This window comes from Mustela putorius, unplaced genomic scaffold (assembly GCF_011764305.1).
Source record: "Mustela putorius furo isolate JIRA1106 unplaced genomic scaffold, ASM1176430v1.1 tig00003867_pilon_pilon_pilon, whole genome shotgun sequence".
NCBI lineage: Eukaryota > Metazoa > Chordata > Mammalia > Carnivora > Mustelidae > Mustela > Mustela putorius.
This window is the reverse complement of record NW_025422019.1, coordinates 33,993,115-34,005,686: the sequence shown is the minus strand read 5'-3', so window position 1 is coordinate 34,005,686 and position 12,572 is coordinate 33,993,115.

Genomic DNA, 12,572 nt, shown 5'->3' with positions numbered 1-12,572 from the left:
ACAACAAAACCAAAACAAACAGAAAAGGGCCAAGAAAATATCAGAAAGCAAACTGCCATATTTTTCAGTACTACAAAACACAACAGAAGTGGATACTGAGAAAGCTAGAAAAGTTACCCTGAACCAGGCCTCTTCCTCAACATTCAGAAAAGCTGATTTCATACAAAAATAGGTAACATGGGGGCACTTGGGTGGCTCAGTCGTTGAGCATCTGCCTTTGGCTCAGGTCATGATCCGAGGGTCCTGGGATCGAGCCCCGCATTGAGCTCCCTGCTCAGCGGGAAGCCTGCTTCTCCCTCTCCCACTCCCCCTGCTTGTGTTCCCTCTCTCACTGTGTCTCTCTCTGTCAAATAAGTAACTAAAAAGAATCTTAAAAAAAAAGATTTTCTGTTTAAAAAAAAAAAGTAACATGAAACTATAGTGATGTAAAGTTGTTATAAAAAATGGTTTGTAAGGAACAAAGCATCCTAAAGACACTGAATACCAGCATGCCCATAATAGGTCAGAACTATGACTTATTTAAAATACTTAAAATTAATTTGAATATTAAAATATTTAAAAATGGCTTCTAAGATGTTTTGAAAGTGATACAAAATATGAAAGAATACCAAAAATTAGAATTTCAAAACTTGGGAAAGTACTAGAAATAAAAGGAAAAATAATTTGGAGGTGAAGACTAAACTAGGATAAACACAAAAGCAGGCAAACAGCAGATAATATGGGAAATAGAATGTCAAAAAGTAGAATGGTTTTATAAAAAGGATTCATGGGAAAGTGACAAATTTTAGAGATTAAAAAAAGAACATATATACAGAATAAATTATATGAGGAATACTTTCCTCAAAAAAAAAAAAAATACTCGGGGCTACATATTTATTTAAAGAACACCCTGCCTACCTGCCAGTGTTCTCTTATGTAAAACTTTGGAATTGGCTATCTAGATAAAAACAGCAAGTGGCTTAGAAGCACCACTACACCAGGAGAAAATAATACATTTAAGATACTTGTTGGAAAAAACTGTGAACAAAATATTTTATTTCTAACAAAACTGATTTTGAAGTATAAAGATTACTTCTCAGACATCAATTTGCAGGAATTCAGGAGATGTGTTTTCCTTGAGCACTTCCGGGGAAATGAACCAGAGAATGTCCTCAGATGAACTAAATAACTAGGAGGATGTTGACGCAAAGTCAACATTAAATATGACATGACATCGCCACCAGTCTGCTGACTAGGTTCATTGCTTGAAGTTCAACCCACTGGGTGGACTTTCCATTATTGTCTTTCGTGTCTACTCTGTGTCTAACATGGCAGCAGTCAGTGTTTGGCATATAGGTGTCTGATCCATCTGTGAATAAAACCTGTATTTTTCCTTTCCTGTTAACTGATGGTAGTGAACTCTAAGTTGTAGATTGTGAATTGAGGAGAGGTGTTAATATCTTGGAGGTAAGTGATGTGGGTTTCTGGGCCACCTTTTCATGACACTTGGCTGCCTGTGGTCCTGCTTGGCCCCCTTCCTGAGTGTCCCATGAACTGCTGTCATGTTGGCTAGGCTGGTGGCTGGTGAATCTGATACTGATCTTACGATGGGCTGCTCTGGTCACCTGGTTGGTTCACTATGTAATTGATGCTTAGTTACAAAGTCACTTGTGGTGCCTAATCTCACTGGGCCCCACTAAAATATTCAAGTCACCTAAGGAATAGTTTGAAGCATTTTCCCCATCTATTTTGTGTTGTCTCAGTCCAGGTGCTCTTTTTTGTCTTTTAGTGGTGGGAGAAGGAAGGTACAATAATTCATCCTTTAGAAAGAGCTGTCTTGGCATGTCTCAGTGGTAGAACTTCATACCTGCACCAATGTGGTAAAACTGAATTTTTGTGCTTTACCTTCCACCCTCTGGCATATATTTATTTGCCTTTCCAGGGTGTCTGAGTATTTGCACTTACTTCTTGCAGGTTTAATGAACAAGATGCCGTCAATGCACAATATTTGAATGATTGAGTTCTCTGACTATATATTATTTGCCCACTGATATGGGCCAGGGTTCCATTTATTTGTGGGTTCATCAGTGTCATTTTATGGCCCCATTCTAACAGGAACCCTGAGAGCATTTGGGCTCATCAGCATTATCTATAACCTTGTATCTACTAGTCCTTAAAATATCTGGATATTTCCCATCGGTGCACTTTGAAAAATGTGGAAGATTTGGGAGAATTGCTAGTGTATATACTTGCTATGGCATTGACAATTCCTTCCTCAGTTGCAACTTGTCTCCCATTTCATATGGGCCTAAGAATTGACTCACATCTAGAAACGGGGATGTAGGGCTGCTGACATCAGTTCTGCTTATCATCTTTTGATCTTTTTAAATTGTATGTAAAAAAGATCAATTTAAATTGATCTTTTTAAATTGTATGAAACCTCTTGGTTTCCTTTCCCTTTTTAAAAAGCATTGTAATTGCCAAATAAGATATAAATACAGAAAATTAAAATACAGCTTAATAAATTTTAAGGTGGTAAACATGTAACTACCATGCATGAAGAAATACAATTTTACCTGCAGTTTCCATATGCCCCATTTCAACTTCTCTCCTTACCCACAAAATTAAATACTACTGTAATTATATTTTTTGGAGATCCAGGGTAGGCTTTAAAAGAGTTGGGATTTCTACATGATGTAGGAAGCTGATAGAAGTTAAAATTCTTCAGAGATTGTAAGCGTGGGTGCTGTAACTCAGAGATTCGGTTTCTGAAATTACCTCATGTTAGTAAATAACTTGAATCAATATTATTTTAACTTAGAATTTAAGTCGGTCATGCTTTGAAGTAAAAATAATCTATTTGACATAATTTTCAATTTATATACTTATTTTCTTGACTCAAGGTCCTTACATTAATTTTAGTAAACGTTCTGATAATATGTACAGTTCAGATTACAATAGTACAATTGGTTAATTAAAAACTAGTGGTTAAAGTTACTGGAATTTTAGAATTTGCATCCTACAATGATTAGAAGCATGGATTTTGGAGTAAAACTTAATCGTGTCTACTAGCTACATGATCTTGGACAAATAACATTTTTGTGCCTCAGCTTCATCATCAGTAAAATGGTAATAGTGATAGTGTCTTCTTCATAGGGTTGTTAGGATTAAATGAATAAATACAAGTAAGTCGTTTAGAACAGTGCCTGGCGTGTACTAAGAACCCATTAAACATTAACCATCATGAAGTAGTTAGCAAGATAAGTTACTATGCTTGCTAATTAGCCTCATTTTTTTTTAAAAAAGTTATGTGGTGGGGGTGCCTGGATGGCTCAGTGGGTTAAAGCCTCTGCCTTCGGCTCAGGTCATGATCCCAGAGTCTTGGGATCCAGCCCCACATCGGGCGCTCTGCCCAGCAGGGAGCCTGCTTCCCCCCTCTCTCTGCCTGCCTCTCTGCCTACTTGTGATCTTTGTCTGTCAAATAAATAAAATCTTAAAATTATGTGTTGGATTAAAGATGCCTTTAAATTTTTGACATTCCTCCCCGCTGAGAGGCAGGATCTATTTCTCCTCTCCTGTGTAGGTTTTGTGTTTTGTTTTCAATATAAAAAAACCAATATTGTACAGGGAAAGTGATGTTATGCCAGTTTCACAACTAGTCTATAGTTCCACAACTATAGCCAACTAGCCTATAAGACGACCATCAGCTTCTACCTTGGTCTCTTGAAGTCCTCATTTACCGCCATAAGAAGACACCTTACCCTGCAGGACAGAGATGGAGAAGACCAGTGGAGTGGAGAGGGACCCAGATAAGTCCAACCTTCCAGTTGCCCAAGGCATCAAATATGCCCAACTGCCCAACTGCCAGGTCATGTCACTGAGAGCCCATTCACATCCCATGGAGCAGAAGATTTATCTAGCCAAGCCTTGCTTGAATTCCTGATTCACGAGATTGTGAGATATGAAATGGTTGTTTAACTAAATTTTAGGGAGATAGGTCTTACAGCAACTGAAACAGAAGGTGAGAACACAGAACACATAAATATCTCACCTAAGGGGCACCCGGGTGGCTCACCAAACTCGGTTTCAGCCCAGGTCCTGATCTCATGGTCAAGGGAATAGTCCCAAGTGGTTGTGGTAGGGCTCAGCACTCAGCAGGGAGTCCGCTGGAGATTGTCTCTCCCTTTCTGCCGCTCCCTCTCTAGTGTGTGTGCACTGGCACTCTCAAATAAATCTTTAGAAAAGTCTCACCTAAGATTGCATAAATATATACTGATAGGAATAGGACAGAAACCCAGATTCTATAGAATGCAATGTTGAATTACAGTTTATTTTCTTTTATATTTAGGTTATTTGTTTTTAAGTCATTTAAATTTAAGATGCACTGGAGAAGTTTTTAATCAATCTCCTGGGTTACAACCGCAGCTCTAGAATCAACTACCATGTAAAAGAATATTTGAAAAGAAAGTATTAAAAACAATATAAAACCAAATGAGTGAATTATTTTTGGACATACAAAGTTACTAAAAATTTACAATGAACAAAGTATCTCAAATCACTGCACACAATTGTTAATGTGAATATTTAAACATCAATGTTTTCTGAGTTCTTCATATATTATGTTTGTGCTGGCTAGCCCTTATCTGGGCATTAGCATAGGGGAATTCTTGGCAAAAAAAAGTCTCCACGTTTCTGCAAACTGGGAGAAATCTCAGTATTATGTGCTGGAGTCAGACATGGACACTGGAGAAGGACTTGGGACTTTTTTTCTAAGATGGGTCAGTGAAATAGGTTTCTTTAGAGCCTTCGGGTCACAAATTACCACGTTATTTCTTGATGAATCTGTGGAACAACTTTCTGGTTGTTTCTTATAAGTAACTGCTAATTCTTACTCAAACAGTTTTTGAAGTGGAATTTAAATAGATTTTCTCTTGTTGAAAATAATGTTTGTATTCCAAGTACTTCAGAAACATTTAACTCAAACTACAGATGTACCTCCATCTTGTGGTGACTGTCAGAAGTGTCCAAGGTGAAATTTTTTAGAGAAAAAGCTGGAAGATTCAATGAAAAGCAATTGCTAAATTTAAGCTTTTGGGAATATTGACAACTTCTTTACATCTTCGTTCCTTTATGACTTTTTTTTGAGCCTTGGTGTTAGTCTTACTGCACATATTTACTTTTATCATGAAGATCAAAAATATTTTTGGAGGGAATGAGCATGTATAAATAGATCATTAAAGATTATTTATTTGACAGAGATCACAAGCAGGCAGAGAGGCAGTCAGAGAGAGAGAGGAGGAAGCAGGCTTCCTGCTGAGCAGAGAACCTGACACAGGGGCTCGATCCCAACACTCTGAGATCATGACCTGAGCTGAAGGCAGCAGCTTAACCCACTGAGCCACCCAGGCGCCCCAATAGATCATTTTTCAAAGTTTCTTTTGAGCCAAAATAAAAGGAATATTGAACTGAAATAGACGCCAAGTTATTTCATTGATTTAAAAAGGAAAAATTAGGGGTGCCTGGGTGACTCAGTGGGTTAAAGCCTCTGCCTTTGGCTCAGGTCATGGTCTCAGGGTATCGAGCCCCATATCGGGCTCTCTGCTTAGCGGGGAGCCTGCTTCCTTCTCTCTCTCTCTCTGCCTGCCTCTCTGCCTACCTATGATCTCTGTCTGTCAAATAAATAAATAAGTAAAATCTTAAAAAAAAAGAAGAATTAGTATCAAGGAAATTTAACTCAGTATTTCTAGCAGCTGTACTACAGTTTATATGACCTGCCAAAAGTATGTAGTACCTGTAATCCTACCAATCAATATTTGGAAAACTTTTCAACAACCAAGTCAAATAATAGTTGAGCTCTTAATATGTTCTAGAGCCTTGGCTTATACTGGAGGAATAAAGGCAGCAGAACTAACATCCCAGCAGAAAGAAAGAACGAAATAATCATAGTAAATAAGTCATAGAGTAAGTAAAAGGGTAATAGGTGCTATGGGGAAAAAATGGTCAGAAATACTGGAGTGTTAGACAGAACTCATGGGAGAGGAGACCTCGTTGATAAGGTGAGATTGGAGCAGATTTGAAGGGGATGAGGTTGTTAGCGTGGAACTTAGGGAAGAACATTCCAGGCAGAGGGAAGAGCAAGAAGGCAGGAGTTTTGCCTAGTGTGTTAAAAGCATAGAGGAAGCTAGAGTTGAGTGACCAAGGGGGGAGAGTATTAGGGAAATAGATGAAAGGTAATGAGAGCTCAGATTGCACTGGATCTTCTAGACCTTAAAAAAGATTTTGACTTATTTTTTGTAGTAGTCAGAATAATGACCCCAAAAGGTGTCTGTGTCCCAATCCCCAGAACATGTGAATATGTTATGTGGTAAGAGTAACTATGCAGGTAATGATTAAAGATATGGCCCTTGACAACAGGTACATGAAAGGATGCTTACCATCACTAATCATCAGAAAAATGCAAATCAAAACCACAATAAGATATCACCTCACACCTGTTAGAATAATAACTATTATCAAAAACACAAGAAATAACAAGTGTTGGTGAGGACATGGAGAAAAGGGAACTCTAACGTACTATTGATGGGAACATGAATGGATGCAGCCACCATGGAAGATAGAATGAATTCCCTTAAAAAAATTAAAAATAGAACTATCTCATGATCCAGTAATTCTACTTCTGGGTATTTACCCAAAGGAAACACAAACACTAACTCAAAGAGATATATGCACTCCCATGTTCATTGCAGCATAATTTACAAAAACAAGATTCGGAAACAACGTAAATGTCCACCAGTGGATGAATGGATCAAGAAAATGTAGTATATATACATGATAGAGTATCACTCTGCCATCGTAGAATGAAATCTTGTCATTTGCAAATACATGGATAGCCTTGAGGGCATTATGCTGAGTGAAAGAAGTCACACAGAGAAAGACAAATACCGTATGATATCATTTTATACATAGAATCTAAGCAAACAAATACCAACAGGAGAAGAACAACAACAAAACCATGCTCATAGATAACAGAGAAGACATTGGTGGTTGTCAGAAGGGAGAGGTGTGGGTGGGGTGGCAAAATGGGTGAGGGGGGTCAAAAGGTACAAACTTCCAGTTGTAAGTCATGGGATATAATGTACAACATGGTGCCTATAGTTAATAATATATATTTGAAAGTTGCTGAGAGTAGGTCTTAAAAGTTCTCATCAGAAGAAAAAAATTCAGGGGTGCCTTGGTGGCTAAATTGGTTGAACATCAGACTCTTGATTTCAGCTCAGGTCAAGATCTCACTGTCATGGGATGGAGCCCCACGAGGGGCTCTACACTCAGTGCGGAGTCTGCTTAGAGTCTCTCCCTCTCTCTCTGACCCTCCTCTTGCTCGAATCTGCTCTTTCTCTCTCTAAACAAGTATTTAAAAAGAAAAAAATTGGGGGTGTGTGTATCTGGGTGGCATAGTTGGTTAACTGGCTGCCTTCAGCTCAGGTCATGATCCCCAGGGTCCTGGGATCGAGTCCCACATCAGGCTCCTTGCTTGGCGGGGATCCTGCCTCTCCCTCTGCCTGCCGTTTTGCCTGCTTGTGCACACTTGAGAGTGTGCTCTCTCTCCATTAAATGAATAAATAGAATTAAAAAAAAATTTGTGACTGTGGTGATCATTTCATAATACATTCAAATATTGAATCATGTTGTATACGTGAAACCTGTATATTAATTGTACCTCAATTTAAAACAAAACAAGCAAACATCAAAAGGGTATGAGTTAAAGGTGGGAAGATTATCTCTGATTATTCAGGTGGGCCCTATCTAATCGTATTAGCCCTTAAACTCAGAGGAGGCCTGCCTCCACCTAAACCAGAGTCCCTTGAATTGATAGAGTCCTCAGCTGACAGCCAGTTGGGAAATGGAGACATCAGTCCTCCAGCCTTGCAAGAAACTCAATTCTGGCAGCAACCTCAATGAGCAAGGAAATTCTCTCCAAGAGCCTCCAAAAGGAAGCACATGCTTGTTGACTTCTTGATTTTGCCTCATGAGATTCTAAGCAGAGACTCCTCCCAGCCTCCAGACTTCAGACCTGTGGGAACTGTAAGATAATACATTTTGCCTTGTTTAAGCCACTAAATTTGTGATAATTTGATTTAGCAGTAATAAAAATCTAAACACTCTGAGTGAAACAGGAAGGGATTGGATACTTTTTAGTACAGAAGTATCATGATACAGTTTGTGCCCTTTTTACTAATTATGTAGATTTCTGTGGTTTCTTCACAACATAAGTGGTTTTTACAATCAGTCTCTCACTAAGGGTAATTACCTTTCACTTTTGGTTGTTGAAAGCCCAGTAATTTATATCCGTGACATAACTTTGGTAGTTTGAAAAGGCTTTTATACTTTCCTACTTTCAGCATTAATATATATCCCCCCGCCCCAGGAAATCCAGTACTAAAGGGGCGCCTGGGTGGCTCAGTGGGTTAAAGCCTCTGCCTTCAGCTCGGGTCATGATCCCAGGGTTCTGGGATTGAGCCCCAGATCGAGCCCCGGATGGAGCCCCGGATCGAGTCCCGGATTGAGCCCTGGATCGGGCTCTCTGCTCAGCGGGGAGCCTGCTTCCCCCTCTCTCTGTCTCTGCCTGCCTCTCTGCCCACTTGTGATCTGTCTGTCAAATAAATAAATTAAAAAAAAAAAAAAAAGAAACAAAGTACTAAAAATTAAGTGAAGGATAAAAGATACTAAGATTGTCTTTAAACTTCTGTTTTCAATGTCTCTTAACATTTCGATATATTTTCTACAGCATTCCATTTTGTTGTCTCAAGCAGAAACAGCCCAGAAGTTTAATGAATCAATCCTCAGTAAATAACTCTTTGTGTTCTCGGTTAGTACTGAACAGTAGCTCAGTACAACCTATTTCCATTCGAGGCAACACACTATAGTGTGGGACCAAAGAGCTTCTCCAATCAGCTATGGATAAGAAGTTGTAGCTCTAGGAGGACCTCTGGGCCTACACACAGGAAGGCCAAAAATGGGACTTAGCAGTTACTAATAGAACGTTCCTAAAAGAGGTTTCCTCAAAGTTATCTGTATTTAGTATAGTATGGATGTTGATGGAAGCTAATCCTCTGTTGTGCTTCTGTGTTTCAAAATAAATTTACCAACTGTGCACTGGAAGCCACTAGCTTTAAAAAATAACTTAAGTGATAGATGAGTATTCTTAGGGAGAAATTCCCATGTCCCCAGAGATACAAGAGTGTAATTCTTCTCTCTCTCTCTTTCTTTTTTCTTTTTTCTTTTTCTCTTTCTTTTTAAAGTAAAATGCTGGGCACGATGTATATGCTGCTTTGACACTTCTTTCTAAACAAAAAGATGAAGTTACTTTACCTAAGATTAAATTCACTTATGCATTGTAAATTGTACCACACATTAAGGCAATTGGTTCTGTAAGTATCCATAAAGCCTGTTCACTTTAGCATAATGCAGATTCTCAAAGCAACAAGTTCCTATTTCCACTGAAATCCCCACCCAATGTAACTTTGTCAGATTTAAGTTAAAACTTTTAAAATATTAATGATGAATATTATGATCAATTTAGGAAAGAAAATTAGTACCATAAGTTTTGAAATACTAATGACGACTATTATGATTAATTTAGGAAAGAAAAGTTGGTACTATGAAATGCTGAAAACTAGGCAGACAGAGGGCTTATAACATATAATGTAAACTTATTCATCATGAGTTTAGAAGCTTCACCCTGGAAATTTATTTGTTGGGCGACCCACTCTTTTTTCTTGTGATTCAAGTCAGTCCTATTCTACTTCTTCAAATTAAACTTCATACACTTGAAACTAATATAATACTGTATGTTCACTAAATGGAATTAAAAAAAAAAAAAGACTTCAGTAGGGTGCCCATCTGATTCACTGTTAGGGGCACCATGATTTACCTGTGTCAAAGATAATCTATGTCAAGCTATTCTGATTACTGCTTTGGCTTTACTATGCATATGATGACCATCTCCCCTTTGTTTTTCTCAATAAACTTGGCCCTATCACTGTGCTTTATTGCATTCAAGGGCCCGGTTCCATGGCTGGAGCTTCCCCTGTCTTTCCTGATTTACAGAAAACAGCCACCATGGAGCTTCGAGGATGCTGGGACTCCCCTTATGAATGTATATTGCACAGCCTTCGTGAAAAGAGTGTCCTCTAGACCCTCGGAAATGATATGGTTAGGGGGCAGATGGACTAGTTTTATGTGATAAATTCACTCTGGCATTCCAGTCTACCTCCGCCTTGGATATCTTCCTCTTCCAATTCATAAAAGTATTGTCTGGGACCAATGGGAGTTGCTGAGAGACTTTCTGGGGATTCATGAGTTCAAAGATTTTTTTTCCTAATGCTAAGACATCATCTTTTCCATTCTTTTTTTTTTTTTTTAAAAGATTTTATTTATTTATTTGACAGACAGAGATCACAAGTAGGCAGAGAGAGAGAGAGAGAGAGAGAGGAGAAGCTGCCTTTCCGCTGAGCAGAGAGCCCGATGCGGGGCTGGATCCCAGGACCCTGAGATCATGACCCGAGCCGAAGGCAGAGGCTTTAACCCACTGAGCCACCCAGGTGCCCCGTCTTTTCCATTCTTAAATGAATGTGCAGAGGAGTTTTTCAGAGGCTACACGACATGTGATGATAATATCTCTTTGATGGCTTTGGAATATATGATTGTGTATTCTTGTGTTTAAATTGTTTTAGGGAGATGTTCCCAGTAATTTCTAAGAGTATAAAGAGGTCTTGAGACTAAAAAGTGTGGGAACCAATGCCTTATAATATCTCAAGCAAGTTCTCATTTCAAATTCATTTAGTGTGAGCAATCTCTGGTTTTATAGGTTTTTCTCAATTCTTTCTGTATTTTTAATTTCACGGATTTCTGTCATTTTTATTATATTTTTGTTTGCTTTAGTTTTAATTTGTTCTTTTTGTGGTTTCCTTTTCAAAATATTTTATTTTTAAGTAATCTCTACTTAAAATCCAGTGTGGGGTTCAAACTCACAACCCTGAGATCAAGAGTCACATGCACCACCGACAAAACCAGCCAGGCACCCCTCTTTTTCTAGTTTCTTAAGGTAGAACTTAAGTTATTGATTTTTAAATCTTTATTCTTTTTTAAATATAATTGGCACTTAATGCCATACATTTTTCTGTAAGCACTGCTTTAATTGTATTACATAAATTTTGAAATATTGTATTTTAATTTTTATTTAGTTTAAAATATCTTAAAATTTCTCTTGGGACTTTCTCTTTGGCCTATGAGTTAGACATGTGTTGTTTACTTTTCATGTACTTGAGGATTTTTCAGATAACTTTCTATTATGATTTCTAGTTAGTTCTGCTATGGCCTGAAAATGTACTTTTGTGATTTCTATTGTTTTAAATTTGATGAGGTTTGTTTTATTGCCTTGAATATGGTCTATCTTATTGCAAGTGCTATATATGCTATATACAGAAGTATACAGTAATTGGGAATTGGCCTTAGAAATGGCATGTAAAATGGTAGATAGATCACAAAAATGCCCAATTCTTTTTTAAATTATTTTTTATTATGTTGTGTTAGTCACCATACTGTATGTTATTAGTTTTTGATGTAGTGTTCCAAGAGTCATTGTTTACTTATAACACCCAGTGCTCTATGCAATATGTGCCCTCCTTAATACCCATCACCAGGCTCAACCACTCCCCCCAACCCCTCCTTCTAAAACCCTCAATTTGTTTCTCGAAGTCCAGTCTCTCATGGCTTGTCTCCCCCTCCAATATCTCCCCCTTCATTTTTTCCTTACTTCTCCTAATGTCTTCCATGCTAATCCTTATGTTCCACAAGTAAGTGAAACCATATGATAACTGACTTTCTCTGTTTGACTTATTTTACTTAGCATAATCTCCTCCAGACCCATCTATGTTGATGGAAAGTTGGGTATTCATCATTTCTGATGGTTGAGTAATATTCCATTGCATATATGGACCATATCTTCTTTATCGACTTGTCTGTTGAAGGGTATCCTGGCTCTTTCCACAGTTTGGCTATTGCAGACATTGCTGCTATGAACCTTGGGATGCATATGGCCCCTCTTTTCACTACATCTGTATTTTGGGGGTAAATACCCAGTAGTGCAATTGCAGGATCATAGGGTAGCTCTATTTTTAATTTTTTTGAGGAACCTTCACACTGTTTTCCAAAGTGGCTGTACCAGCTTGCATTCCTACCAACAGTGTAAGAGGGTTCCCCTTTCCTTTCCTCCAACATTTGTTGTTTCTTCCCTTGCTAATTTTTGCCATTCTTACTGGTGTAAGGTGGTATCTCAATGTGGTTTTGATTTCAATTTCCCTGATAGCTAAAGATGATGAACATTTTTTCATGTGTCTCTTAGCCATTTGTATGTTTTCATTGGAGAAGTATCTGTTCATGCCTTCTGCCCATTTTCTGACTTATCTGTTTTTTTGGGTGTTGAGTTTGAGGAGTTCTTTATAGATCTTGGATATCAGCCCTTTGTCTGTACTGTCATTTGCAAATATCTTCTCCTATTCCATGGGTTGCCTCTTTGTTTTGTTGACTGTTTC